At 32.9% G+C, this 15836-nt stretch overlaps 1 protein-coding gene across 3 annotated transcripts in view; it reads right to left on the bottom strand.

Moving 5' to 3' along the window:
- Positions 1-15836, bottom strand: part of Rps6ka3 (ribosomal protein S6 kinase A3) — a 107731-nt gene that overhangs the window by 86342 nt on the left and 5553 nt on the right. The gene's annotated exons all lie outside the window — the stretch shown is intronic.

Below are 15836 nucleotides of genomic sequence, written 5' to 3'. Positions count from 1 at the left end.
TGGCAGAAGAAAAAAAACACAAGAAACAAAATGACAGAACTCATTCCAAAAGTAATAATATAAAAAATGTAAAGAGTCACTCAATGGCATTTTATTCAGCCTTAAAGAAAAGTAAAATTATGTCATTTGGAGGAAAATGGATGGAACTTGACATTATGGTAAGCAAAACAGTTCAAACTTAGAAGTTGAAAGATCATGTGTTTTCTCTATGTGGAAGTTAGAAGTGAAAAAGGAAAAGAAAGGTGGGGGGAAGTTCTTATGAAAATCATGAAATCGTGAAAATCATGAGATCAGTAGAGGAGAGGGACTAGGTGGTGAGAGGATGCTGGGGAATGTTATTGGTCAAATTATATTGTTAAATTGTATTCATATAAGAATATATAACAATAAATTCTGCCATTATGTACAACTTTAATGTGCCATTAAAAATGTGGAAAAGAGTGACTTACTAGGTATTTGATGCTATTACAGAATTATTGATATTTTTATGAGTGATAAGAGTAAGGTAGGTATATATTTCTAAGTCATTATTTTTAAGAAGTATAAATGCAAATATTTACATCTGAATTGGTGTTTCTAGGATTAACTTCAAAATAATCCTCTGGAGCAGGAGAGGAGAAGGTTGTGGGGTGGGTTGGAAAGGCTAAGTAGAAATGAAATGACAGGGTAGGAGTTGATAATCCTTGAGGCTGGGTTATGGATATAGGGTAATTCATTACACTACTTATTACTCTGCATTGAAAAATGTTTCACAAAAAATCTTGGATTTTCCTTGCATGCACAAGGCCCTGGGTTCAATCCCCAGCACCACACACACACAAAAAAAATCTTGGATTTTATTTTTAATTAAAGTAATCCCTCCAAAACAGGTAAGTATAGAGACACGTAAAGAAAAAGAAAGCAAGTGTTTGTGACATTAACACCGAAAACAAAATGTAAGGCAAAAACCTTATGCTAATTAAAATGGTCATTTTATTTGGACTAAAGATATAATCAGTATTGAATATACACAGTGATCGTAATTGGTATAATTTACTGAGCTCTTACCCACCAGGTAAATGCTAAACACTATTAATTATCTTTGATGCTTCTAAAAACTTTTAATCACCAATTTAAAAATGAGGAAATTAAGCCAAGATGAGTATATCAATATTTTAAAGTACTGTATTCCCAGCCCCTAGCAAAATGTCTGCCACGCAATAGGTACACAATAAATATTTGTTGCATACACAAAAAGTCTAATATCCTGTGCAAAGTGAAGAACACATTCCACCACAAAATCTAAAACTCCTAATCACATAAAAATCTTTTAATAATGACTTTTCATAGTAAGAATACAGACGCTTATTTCCTTCTGTGTATATTTCTCTATTTTTTCAGATTTTGTACAATTAGCATGTGTTTTTTTTTTTTAAACACAAAGTCATCAAAAAGAGCAAGTGCATAATAGCACAGCACATTTAACCACAGACTTGACAAACCACAAAACACAAAAGTAGATGCTTTGGTACTATAACATGAAATCAATGGAAACATAGTGGATGAGAAAATTTTAGCACACTAATACCAACTAGCAAAGTAAACAAAATAAGGACAAAGCATTTGAAATAATTTGTATTAGGATAGGTAGAACAATATTTTTTTTTCTTGTACTGGGGACTGAGCTTAATGGTGCTTCGCCACTAAGATACATCTCCAGCCCTTTAAATTTTTTTGAGAAAGGGTCTCATTAAATTGTTGAGGCTGGTGATCCTTCTGCCTCAGCCTCTTGAGCCACTGGGATTATAGGAATGTGCCACTGTGCCCTGTCTAGGATAGGCAGATGATGAATTTCATTATATAAAAAGACTATGGGCTCTTTTCAAGTATTTATGAAAAGTTATAAAAACTGACCATGTTCTAGGTCTTCAAGTAAATCTAAAATTCTTAAAAGCATGACATTTTCTGATTGTTATAAAAAATTTGGTTAAAGAAACAAACTAAAGCACTCACTCAGAAATTAATATTCTTCTAAATAACTACTATCAAGAAGTAAATAATAACAGCTATCATTTATTCACTTCCTATTTTGTCCAAACTACAGAGCTAGCTGTATTAGGCATATTCTTTCATTTAATTCCAATTAATCATTAATAAACAATTAGGTATACTGTTATATAAAGAAAAAGGTTATTAATTTGTCCAAGATCACAGAGCTTTTAGGTTTGAATATAATTGAACCCAAGTCTGAATACAAAAGCTACTATTATCTGTACTTAGAAATGTATTACTGCTTCAATTCATGTACAAACATCTAACTATGCTCATTTATCTCTATTCATACAGTAAAATTTTGTAAAAAAAAAGTAGAGAAAACTGGAGTTCTTTAACAAGCATATTTTAAAGTGTCCATTATTTAAATACACTAGTCTAAGAAGGTTATGGTTCATTTTTCTATCATTAATCAGAAATATTAATAATAATATTAATAATACATAGTAAAAATGATTCCATTAAATATATCCACTCTCAGTAGGGTAATGAAGAAAACAAAATTAGATCAATTAAAATAAGGAATATAAGGTAAATACTAGATTTACTTCTAGAAACCAGTATGACCTTGGAAAAGTCACTTTTTGATGGTACTTATCTACAGTCCCAAGAGTTGTATGAAACCTTGACCTACATGGATTTCAAAAGTTGGCCACCAAGTGTGGGCAAGGCTCTGAGGTGTGGTTTCTTCATCCATAAATATGTGGCTGAGAACTCTTCCAGCTTGAAAATATGCTCCTTTGACTTAAAGGATTAAAATTTTAGATTATTTAAGATTTTGTGGGGTTTTACACCTAAAGAAATCAGTGATTTTATATTTAAGGAATTTTTATATTTCTGCTTCCCTTCTGTTTGCATTCAAAATAGTTTTTTTATATATCCATCAGTGGTATGTTCATTCCCTAGTGTAAACAAAGATAATGTCACTTAATGTTGTCACCCAAAAGAAAAATGCTAAATATAAAATACTCTTTTTCTGTGCAGATTAAGGAATCTAACAATTTTGTAATTCAATTTCTACCATCCAACTTTATTTTAGTAAAGCATCAACTTAAAAAAAAAAAACTCTTGCCTCTCCAATACCTTCAGACACTACCTCTTTAGTACAAAATGGCAGTATTTCCCAAACCTGCCTGATGATCAGAATTACTTCAGATTCCTATTAAATTGCACAGGAATGGGATGGGGGACATAGTTCAGTTGTAGAGGTCTTGCTTACCCTGCATTCAAGGTCCCCAGCACTGTGGCCTTTCCTCAGATGGAAACTGAATCAGAATTTCCAGAAGCCCCATGGCTTAGCAGCTTATTTTTCAAACAGGTACCTTAGATGACTCTTAACGATTTGACAAATGATTATGGGCTTTGGAAGCTGACAAACAAGTTTCCAAACCTGGCCTTTTTGTCCTTTCATAGGTGTGACTTTGGGCAAGTGATTTGATGTGAATCAGTTTTCTTATCTGTAAGAATCAGATACTTGTTTTGCCAAAGGCTGTGGTCAATTCAGTATGTTTAGCCATACTGGGTGTTCAGAATGTATCAGCTTTTCTTTCTTTCTGCTCATCTTGCCAGGGGAAATGACAAATCCTTATATTTGAGGGTATTTTGAGGAACCCCTTGCTCTAACTAGCCCACTTACATTTCTTAGGAACAAACCTAATGATTTCTTTAGGCCAATTTCCAGAGGATCAATGAAGCCTTTCCATCCAAATCAGATGAACCATCATGCTGGCTTCAAAGTCCATGTTCTTATTTTGCTATAACTATGGCAAAACCGCCATGACCTCTTTTTTCATCTATAAAACAAGTGATGCTTAAATGTCTACTGCATTGAATCCAATATACACTGTTGATGATACAACTGTTAACTGTTAATAATCACTTAAAATAATTCAACTTATACAAAGCTTTACAAACATCCTTATATACAAAAAGACAGCATTTAATAGCTTACAAGTAAGTGGAATGAGACAGTGGGACTTGCTCAAATACACAATAAATCAGACTCTACTTAACAGTATTTGTGTGGTATGATCTATATTTCAATATAAAGAGTTTTAAATTCTGAGGTGAATTTACTAAGAAATAATCCAATTAACTATATAAAATCACTCTAGGTATAAATACAATCTTGGCTTATAAAGCTAATAAGACTTCTTTCTGAAAAGATAACCACAAATTATAGTGGTATAGTTGTTAAGAATAAACACTAAGAGCATTTTAATAAAAATTGTTAATTTTAACTGTTAACATAAATTCTAAAATAATTGAGAGCTACTTAAAGAAATCTAAAAAACTCTTAAAAAATCAGAACATTCATTCAAGATACAAGGAAAAGTTATGCTCAATTCTTTAAAAAAAATACCCTCAACTCCTATTGAAACTAAATTACATTAAAGAACCATAGCTGTCTCCCAATTTTTTCAAATTATTCTTTAATGTAATTTAATAATTTTCTTCATTTACGTCCTATTCTCTCCTTGCTATGCTTATTTCCAGACATTAAATATTTTTATTGTTATTTTGAATGAGACAGTTTTCACCAATATAATTTCTAACCAGCTATAACTGGTAAACAGGAAAGCTTCTTATTGATTTCTGAATTCATTTTGTGTAATATCACATTATCATTAGTTTTAACAAACCTTTATAAATTTCCTCAGATTATCTAAGTAGATGATTATATCATCTATGAATACTTGTCTTTTATATTCCTTTTGAATTCTCTTATTTTCTTGCCTAATTGCATTAGCAAGGTCTTTGAGAATATAAAAATAGAAGTGAAAATAGCATGCATATTTTAAAAATTTTTTGTTTTTATTATTTCATTATAGTTTTACATAATTATAGGGTTTATTTTGACATATTCAGAAATGGATATAATTTGCTCCATTTCAATCCCCAGTACTATCCCCTTTCCTCCCCTCCTCTCTGATTCCCTTCCTCTACTATACTGGTCTTCTATTATTTTTTTTTAAATCAGTGCATTAGAGTTATACACAAAAGTGGAATTCACTGATATATTCGTACATACATGTAACAATTTGGTCAATTTCATGTAGCATATATACACAATGGGGTTTTATTCAGCCATAAAGAAGAATGAAATTATGGCATTTGCTAGTAAATGGATGAAACTAGAGAACATCATGCTACATGAAATAAGCCAGACTCAAAGTCAAAGGTCGAATGTTTTCTCTCATCTATAAACGCTAGAGAAATAAGGAATTTGAAATGGCTGGTGCGGGGTGGAGGGGATCTCATGAAAATAGAAGGGAGAACAATGAAGCTGGGAAAGGGAATTGAGCAGGAGGGATGGGAAAGGGGAAGAACTGTGGAATAAAACTGACCAAATTATGCAGGCATAATTTTAATAAAACTATAATATGTGCCCATCAAACATGATGCTAGCTGGCTATTGGTTTGAGTTGTTTTAATATGAAGGATATAGCCTTTTATTCTCATTAGTACAATGATTGGAAATAAGGTTTTCAGTAAAAATACATTTATCTAATTCTTTGTTTCTTATTGTTTATTTGGAAATGATCACAGGGTCACAGGAAATTGCAAAACAAATAGACTCCATATACCCTTAATCCATTTTTACTCCATGGTAACATCTTACATAATTTCCTGTCAAAACCAAGAAACTGACACTGGTACAGTGCACAGATCTTATATTCAGATTTCACTGGTTTTACAGGTACTTATATGTGTGTCCTATGCCATTTTATCACATTTGGAGGTCATTGCATCCACCACAATAGTAAAGATACCTAACAGTATATCACCACCAGGATACCCATGTTGCCTCTTTTTGATCCTTTCTTCTTCCTAATCCCTGACAACTATTCATCTATTCTTCACTTCTATAATTCTATCATATCAAGAATGTTATATAAATTATATCATACAGCATGCAACTTCTTTTCACTCAGCATAATTCCACTGAGATTCATCTAAATTGTGTATTAACACTCCTATTCCTTTTCAGTTGCTAAGTATTATTCCATGGTATGGATGTGCCACAGCTTGTTTAATCATTTACTATTGAATTATCTTCAGTTTCTAATTTTTTAATATTACAAATAACGATGTCTGCATTTGGGTACAAACTTCTATGTGAAGTAAGTTTTCATTTCTCTGAAAATAGCCTAGGAATGCAACTGATCATATAGTCAATATACATTTGGTTTATTAAGAAATGGCCAAACTGTTTTCCATAGGGGCTTCATCATTTTACATACCCACAGCAATGTATGAGAGATCTAGTCTGCCTGCATCTTCACCAATATTTATCACCATTTTAAAATTTGGCTATTCTAATAGGTCTGTAATGATAGGAAAGTGAAAATTAAAATCACAACAAACTAACAGTTAACCATGTTGAACATCTTTTCAGAGTCTTATTTGCTATCCATATAGTCTCTTTGGTGAAGTGCCTTTTCATTTATCCATTTTCTAACTGGATTGCTTTTCTTTGTTCCTGTTGAGTTTGGAGAGTTCTTTAAAAGTCTCGTCTCATATACATGTTTACAAATATACTCAAACTGTACCTTGTCTTTTTTTTAAAAAAAAATTATTAGTTATAAATGGACACAATACCTTTATTTATTTTTTATGTGGTGCTGAGACTCAAACGCAGTGCCTCACACATACTAGGCAAGCACTCTACCACTGAGCTATAACCCCAGGCCCCTTTTTATCTTCTTCAGAGAAAAAGTTATGGATTTTGATGAAGTTCAATTTAGTTTTTCTTTTATGGACTATGCTTTTGGTATCAGGTCTAAAAACTCTTCACTTAGCCCATGGGCTCAGAGATTTTCTCCTGTCTAAATTCTAAAAGATTTCTTCTTTTACATTTAAATCTACAATCCATTTTGAATTAATTTTCATATAATGAGTGAGGCTTGGATGGAGGCTCACTGATTTACCTAAGGACATGCAGTTGCTACAAATACCACTGGTGAAAATGCTACCTATCCTTGTCTATCAAATTCTTTTATAACTTCGACAAAAATCAGTTGCCCATACTTGTGTGAGTCTATTTTTAGTTCTCTATTTTGTTCCTTGGATCTGTGTGTTTATCCCTTTGTCAATATCACAGTATTTTGATTAATGAGGTTACATAGTAAATCTTAAATTTTATTTTTAGTTGTAGATGGACATAATACTTCATTTATTTATTCATTTTTATGTGGTGCTGAGGATTGAACCCAGTGCCTCACATGTCCTGGGCAAGTGCTCTGTCACTGAGCTACAGCCTCAGCCCTATGTAGTAAATCTTAAAATTGTGTGAAGTGGCTACTCCCACATTATTTTAGTTTATTTAGTATTTTTTTAGTTATAGTTGGACACAATACCTTTATTTTATTTATTTATTTTTATGTAGTGCTGAGGATTGAACCCAATGCCTTACACATGCTAGGTGAACACTCTACCACTGAGCCACAACTCCAGTCCCTTATTTTAGTTCCTTTAATTTTCCATTTCAATGTCAGAATAAGCTTGGGTTAAAACTATAGATGAACTTGGGAGAACTGACATCTTTACTTCAAATCTACAAGCATGATATTTATCTCCATTCATTTAGACACTCCTTCATTAGGATTTTTTACTTTTGGCATACAAGTCCTATACATGCCTTGTTAGAATTACACCTAAGTATTTTTTGAGCCATTATGTTACTGTTATTTCAGTTTCTACACATTTGTTACTAGTATATGTAACTTATTCTTAAATGATACTGTCTTACAAACTTGTTGAACTCATTTATTAGTTCTAGGGATTTTTGGTAGATTCCCTGTGATTTTCACTGGAAATTATCATGTACCTAAAAATAGGGAAAGTTTTATTTCTCCCTTTTAAATTTGTATCTTTCATTTCATTTTATTGCTCATTATGCTAGTAAAAATTTCCAGGATTATGTTGAATAGCAGTTGTGAGTGTGGACCTCTTTGTCTTATTCCTGATCTTTAAAAAAAAACATTGCTTTTCACCTTTATGATGTTAACTTTTTTTTAAAAAAAAGAGAAGAGAGGAGAGAGGGGGGAAAGAGAGAGAGAGAGAAAGAGAGAGACAGAGAGAGAGAGAGAGAGAGAGAGAGAGAGAGAGAGAGAGAGAGAGAGAGAGAGAGAATTTTAATATTTATTTTTCAGTTCTCGGCGCACACAACATCTTTGTTTTGCATGTGGTGCTGAGGTTCGAACCTGGGCCGCACGCATGCCAAGCAAGCGCGCTACCGCTTGAGCCACATCCCCAGCCCATATGATGTTAACGTATGGATTTTCTTTTTGCCATTCTTTATCAAGTTAAGAAAGTTCCCAACTCTTCTTAGTTTGCTGTATTTTATTATGTTTAATACTTATCCAAATGCACTTTCTGCATTAATATGATTTTTCTTCTTTAGCCTTTTAGTATGCTGACTTGAATGTTTATTGGGTACTGAAACAATCTTAAATCCTTGAGAAAAAAAACCCACTTGGTTTATATGCCTTCTTATGGATTTGTCTTCCTATTTTGTTGAGGATTCTGTATTTTGTTCTTGAAGTATAGTTTCTATACCATCTTCAGGTTATGATGTCAAAGGGTGTAAGTTCAGGTACCCAATTTTAATTTTTAATTGATCTCTGTTCTTTTGCCTTAAGTAAGAAACTATAGAATAGCAATAACAAGACTGAGGAGACTACTGACTGCTTCGATCTTTGTTTTCTTTCTGTAACTTTCTAAAACTAATCTAACTCCATGCTGCATTCCTCTAAACTCTGCTCTGGCTGATAAGGTTATGATAAGGTATCTAAGGCATTTTCTTAGAACCTAAGATTGTGTGAATCTAGTTGGAAAACCACAGTTCAAGGAAAAGCTTTGTTTTTTTTTTTATCACATATTAAAAAATGAAGAGGGGCTGGGGCGGTAGCTCAGTGGCAGAGCGCTTGCTTTGCAAGTGTGAGGCACTGGGTTCGATCCTCAGCACCACATAAAAATAAATAAAGATACTGTGTCCATCTACAACTAAAATTTTTTTTAAATGAAGAAAATATTTAAAGCATGTGTTGAAAGTAAGTTTTCTGAGAATACACACATAAATAAGTAACTACAAGGAACTTCTACATCAGCATTCAAGCAAAACTCCATTTAAAATCCCCAAATCAGTTACAAAATAAGCCTAAGAATTATAAATACAAATGGACAATAAAGCACATGAAATGATCCTTAACATCCTTAATCATTAGTGGCATTCAAATCAAAACAAGATATAATTTTATACCACTATGATGGCTATAGCATAAAATAGTAATACATGTTGAAGAGAATGTGGAAAAACTGGAACTTCACACTGGTGGAAATGTAAAGTGGTGTAGGTGAATTGGAAAATGGTTTGGCATTTCCCTCAATATGTAAAGCACAGACTGACCACAGCAATTTCATTCCTAGGTACATAGAAAACTCAAAACATTTACCCAAAAACCTGTACTCAAATATTCACAGCAGCATATTTCATAATAGTAAAAAAGTAGAAACAATTCAAATTCCATCAACTGATGGATAAATGTTTATACCCACAAAATGGAACATTATTAGCTATTAAAAAATGAAGCATTGATAAAATACTATAACATGGATGAACCCTGAAAATATTATGGTAAGTAAAAGACACCAGACACAAAGGGCACACATTGTAGGATTCCACTGATATGAAATGTCCAGAAGAGGCAAATTTATAGAAACAGAAAGAAGATTAGTGGCTGCCAGGAGCTGAGGGAAGGGACGAATGGGGAATGATGGATAACGTGTATAGGATTTCTTCTTGGGGTAATGATAATGTTCTAGAATTTGATACTAGGGATGGTTGCACGATTATATGCATCTATCAAAAACCAATGAATTATATATAAGAGAGAATTTTATGGTATATAAATTAGATCTAAATTAGACCTAATACAAATTAATATAAATTAGACCTAATAGTTTAACAGTCTAAAGAAAAAAACCTAATAACTATATAATTTTTCTTTTAAATTTCCACCCATTGAAGTAATGTCAAATAAGTTTTCCTGAAAAGAGGATGCAAATATAAACAGATAATGATTTAAGAAGCTGCATAAAAACAGAGTACATTACTCAAGCATACACCTAGGGGCTTCTGCAAGAGCTATTAGGAAATGTCTCAGAAGCCTCTTTCCCAAATACTGCATTTTTGCTTTAAATATAAGACATTTTTGGGCTGGGGTTGTGGCTCAGCGGTAGAGTGCTCACTGCTCATCTTGCATGTGCGAGACCCTGGGTTCGATCCTTAGCACCACATAAAAATAAATAAGTGAAATAAAGGTACTGTGTCCAACTACAACCAAAAGATAAATATTAAAAAAATATAAGACATTTCATTTCTAATACAGCTGTTCATAAATCTCAAAGCATCTCTCAAATGTCAGATGTTTTCTCTCAGGCCAGCTTACAAAACCCTATTTAACTCATTCTGCATTTGAAGAGTAATATTGATTTTATTAACTTTTCTAACTCTATTAACTACTTAAACATTGGCTCTTTTATGAACAGCATTCCTACTTCATGCCAGAACTACATATTCACTATTGGCACCGTTGGGAAAAGGAGGGCTTCATGCTACATATGTATGAGAAAGCACCTATCTTTCTAGGTGATTACCCTCTACATTCCCACAAAAATAGCAACTCATGCAAACCAACTGGCTTCTTTCTCCTCTGAAAACTATCTAGGTATCTAAGATGTTCTCAACTCAAGGACGCACTCTAGTGGAAAAATCAATGGAATTTGCAATCTGTTGAAACTTGGGTTTGAATCTTTGCTCCACCACTTACTAGCTGTGCAACCCTGAGCCTGTTACTTAACCTTTATAGGCTTCAGAGTTTCCTCTTTTGTCCATCTCATTCAAGTTGATGTAATTTAAGTGTCTAATCAAAGGGGGCATTCAGTAAATGTTTCCTCCCATCTTCACTTGGGAAAGAAAGAGCCATGATCTTGATCCATGCCCCATTATTTGTCTGTAGGTAGGACTGATTTGATTTTGTAAACCGAGGATTGATTGTATTTAAGCCAAGGCAAGAACGTATATTAGTTTTTTTTTTAATACTCCGAAACAGAAAATAAGGATTCAAAATTAGCATGATAGTAGAGAAAAAAACTGAACTTTGATGCATTATGCCTCTTTCAGAATTTATATAAATGATGAGTTTAAAAGTTATAGATATGTTGTAGACAGCAAAATAAATTGTAACGAAATGAAATATACTGCATCATACCCTAGCTGACTTTGTCAACACATTACCCATGGCAGGCCTTCCTGAACAAATCTCAATTTTCTTATATAAATAGGGTAGATTTAAATTGTTCTCAGCTCTAAATTTCTATGCTAAAAAAACCTAAAACAGTTTCATGTTCCAAGATGCAAAAGTCCACTTTTCCAGTTTTAATTAGCACAGTGGAGTGAACAGAATGCAATATTTAAAGAAATATACCAAGAAGTAATTTTTTAATCCAACAGCATAGAAGATAATTCTGTATTTTCACCCTGAGATGTTATTTTTGTTCTATATCTCTGTCCACAAGTTCAGCCCACAAGAGGAAGTTTGTAATTTATTTTTGCGGTACTGGGGATTGAACCTAGGTATGCTGTACCACTGAGCTACATCCCCAGCTCTTTTCAATTTTTGAGACAGGATCTCACTGTTATCCATGCTAACCTCAAACTTGAAATCCTCCGATCTCACCCTCCTGAGTAGCTGGGATTATAGGTATGCCATCCCATCCTGCCTGCAATATTATTTTGATAGCTAAATTTCCCCAATGTTTTCATTTTATCACTCAAGTGAGAAACGTCACTATAAAAACTAGTAAAATTGTAGAACAAGCAGAATGGTGATTTGTAAGTTATATAACCTAAGAGGGGTTATCAAAGTCTTGGATAAGACCAAGATTGGATAGGACAGGGATAAGACCACCTAACTAACACAATTTGGAAAAGCATTTAAAATATACTTTTCTGTAGAAAAAAGTTTAACCTATTGACTTCAAAAAACAGACAACGGAATGTAGAATTGAAAAAAAAACACTGGTGTAGGGAAAAAGGGTATAATTTGTACAATCTATAATTTAGGACTATACTGGTCAATATGGTAGTCAATAGTCACTGGTTACTGTTACATTTAAATTAATTAAAATTAAAAATTCAGGGCTGGGGATATAGCTCAGTGGTAAAGTACTTGCTTAGCATGCATAAGGCCCTGTGTTGGATCCTCAGCACCATGAATGAATAAATGAGTGAATGAAAAAAAGAAGGAAGAAAGGGAGAAAAATTTATTTCCTCAGTCACATTGGCCATATTTCAAGTGGCTACTGTATGTACTGAACAATGCTGATCTAGAAATTTTGTAAAGTAAATCTTTTATTATTTTGTATTGTTTTCAGGTAGAAACTTCTGCTCCTAAATGGGAAATAACATTTCAGAAGCTGAGGATTTTATAAGATTTCTAGAAGAGACTTCTCCTAAACCACTGCCCTTGAGATGCAATTCAATTTATTAATGTCAAAACCATCTTTTGCTTCAGTCTATCATTTGACATCTGTTTCTAACATATCAAATGACTGAACCAAGTTTCCTATAAGCTTTGTGAACCAAAAGTTCAGAGCTAAACTCACAGGTCTGATTAAAAGATGAGACCATAAACATATATAAGATTATAAAAATCAATTTATTCCATGGATATATTCCTAAGACTTTTTTGGGCAGTGCTGGGAATCAAACACAGGGCCTTACACATGCTAGGCAAGTGCTCTACCACTGAGCTACATCCCCAGAGATGTACTAAATTAAGATGGGGAAATTTCATTTAACTTACTATGGCATTAATTATATTTATATTACAGGAGAGAAGAATGACAAGAATCTAAAAGTACTTTTGGATTTATCCCTCACATAAGTGTAGGATACCTAATATTTAGGAAACTGGCACTATTTCATGAGAGCAACAACAAAAAGACTCACAATATGATGTCTCCAAATGGGGCAGCAGGCTAGCTTTCCATCTTATAGCTGCCTGTTCTTTACTTCATTTGCAGTCTGCTTTCTGGTTGACATCTTCAAGAAAGGTAAATATGCAGAGCAGGTAATGGCAGCAATTGAACATTCTGTTATGGTTTGTCAAGAATATAAAATAACCATTTATTATTAGGTATGACCAAATAATCATCTTGATCCCAGAGGTGTGTGTTCATTATGGGCAGATACTAGCAAAAGGGTAAGGATGCTATTTTACATTGTATGGTAAACTGTAACTTCTTAAAAAAGATGAAGTAAAAACATTCCCATGTTAAAAATGGCTGCATCAAATACTATTAACCCTTGCTATCTATTCTCTAGTAACTGCAAGTTAGAATTAATTAATTAATTTAAAAAGGAGAATGGGGGGAGAGTAAGCAAATGGACAGTAAAATAAAGTGATATATGATTAAAGATTTTTTTTTCAAATTGAATATTATCAAACTGAGTACTGAGCCAGTCAATGTAGAGATCATATAGGAGGGACAACCAGCTTGATATTAAAGTAGATTATGATCAATAGCTGTCAGAAAATTGAATAAAAGTTAAAATTGTTTTTAACTTTTTTGTGTTTAATTTTTTATTATTATTAGTTGTTCAAAACATTACAAAGCTTTTGACATATCATATTTCATACATTTGATTCACACGGATTATGAACTCCCATTTTTATATGTTTAAATTTTTAGTTCACTATTAAGGAAGAAAACTATCGTATGATTTAGGAAGATTTTAATTCAAAATGAAATGAAAACTCTTGATGGTTAAGCTTTGATATAGTCAATTAAACCTAACAGCCCATTTCTAGGCAATACCAGATGAGTTTACTGTAGTTATCAGACTTTTCAAAATCATATTCTGCAAAGCACTTGCGTCCTTTAATTTTTATTTTTAGGAAATTGTAGATGGACAGCATGCCTTTATTTTATTTGTTTATTTTTATGTGGTGCTGAGAATCAAATCCAATGCATCACACATGCTAGGCAAATGCTCTGCCACCAAGCTACAGCCACAGCCGAACTTGTGTCCTTTTAGACTTCAATAGGTAGTTTATGAAAAGGGGTGCCAACATCAAATCTCAAATGCTGTGGGCTATATATTTGTTTTGCAGATTCATTGTGAACATTATCTTAGAAGTTCTAAGAAGTTATACAGTTAATATACTGGTTAAATCTTGTTTAACTCCATATTTCCCAAACTTATTTGATTATTTCACACTCCCTTGGCTTTTTGGAAGGGGGATGCTTGTTGGGGCACAGCTATATATTTTAAAAAAATATTTATTTTTTAGTTGTAGTTGGACACAACACTTTTATTTCACTTGTTTATTTTAGTATGTGGTGCTGGGGATCGAACCCAGGGTCTCGCACGTGCAAGGCAAGCGCTCTACCGCTGAGACACAACACCAGCCCCACAGATATATCTTTTAACATCACATCTCTAGATACTTTGTTTAAAAATTACTGTGTAGTATTTTACTGTTTCTTAAGTACCAACACCATATAACAGACAAAATCCAAAGGATTACATTTCTAGACAGGGAAACCCAGTATTTATAGCCTATCTAAATAACTAAATTTATGTGTAGTAATGGGGAAAGAGATGTGCTATATTATTTTCCTAAAATGAAATTAACAGAATTGACTGACTCTAAAACTTAAAAAAAAGTATGCATACTTAGTTTTGGTATGTTTTAGAAAGAAAATTAAAATTCTATGTATTGATGCTATATATTGACTTTAAGCATTTATTCTAGGACCCATCTTCAAGAGGTTGACACAGGATATTCCATATTTCTTCATATACAATATTATTTTATGTAGTGTGAAGGAAAAAAAACATTAAATCATGACATGTCACAGACTGTGAGACACCTTCGATTTTGAGCAATGTTAAAACCTAGACCATACTTTCTTCCTTCTTCCTTACATATTCTTCACCATGTTCTTTATCTCTTTTTTCCCTTTAAAGACAATATTGAGGCTGGGTGTGATGGCGCATGCCAACAGCTCAGGAGGCTGAGATAGGAGGATCACAAGTTCAAAGCCAGTTTCAGCAATGGGGAGGCACTAAGCACCTCAGTGAAATCCTGTCTCTAAATAAAATACAAAATAGGGTTGGGGATGTGGCTCAGTGGTTGAGTGCCCCTGAGATCAATCCCCAGTATTAAAAAAAAAAAAAAAAAAAAAGACAATATTGAGGAAAGACCAAGAAGGACAAGACTTAATCCTTACAACTATATTCAAGTATTATGATGTTCCATGCTCTGGGACATGTATCTGCCAGGGTGTAAATGATGTCTTTTTTTTGTGTCCTTTTTTTTATGATGACTGTTTACACAGATCAACCAATAAAATCATTTTTATTGTTCTGCTTGATTCTGAAAAAAATATCTGAGGAAAACAAAGAACTTTCTCAGATAGAATGAATCATCCCTCTTAAAGAACTATGTATTATTTATTAAACACTTAAACCATGTATTGAACAAGTGTTTTATATATACCATTTCATTTGTTTTTCACAACTGTGAGGTACATCTTATTTCATCCCTATTTTACAGATCGAAGTACAGAGATATTAATTAACTTGTATAAGATTACAAAGGTTATTACGTATCAGAGCCAGGACTCAAACACAAGTTTTTATGCTCGGAAGTTTATATTCTTTAAAATTTTGACATCAATCCAAATTATCCCACTAAACTCCTTCTAAATCTTAAGGAGATAAGCAAAGT

This window comes from Urocitellus parryii, chromosome X (assembly GCF_045843805.1).
Source record: "Urocitellus parryii isolate mUroPar1 chromosome X, mUroPar1.hap1, whole genome shotgun sequence".
NCBI lineage: Eukaryota > Metazoa > Chordata > Mammalia > Rodentia > Sciuridae > Urocitellus > Urocitellus parryii.
Note: the sequence above shows the minus strand (reverse complement) of the source record. Positions and strands in the feature narration are given on the sequence as shown.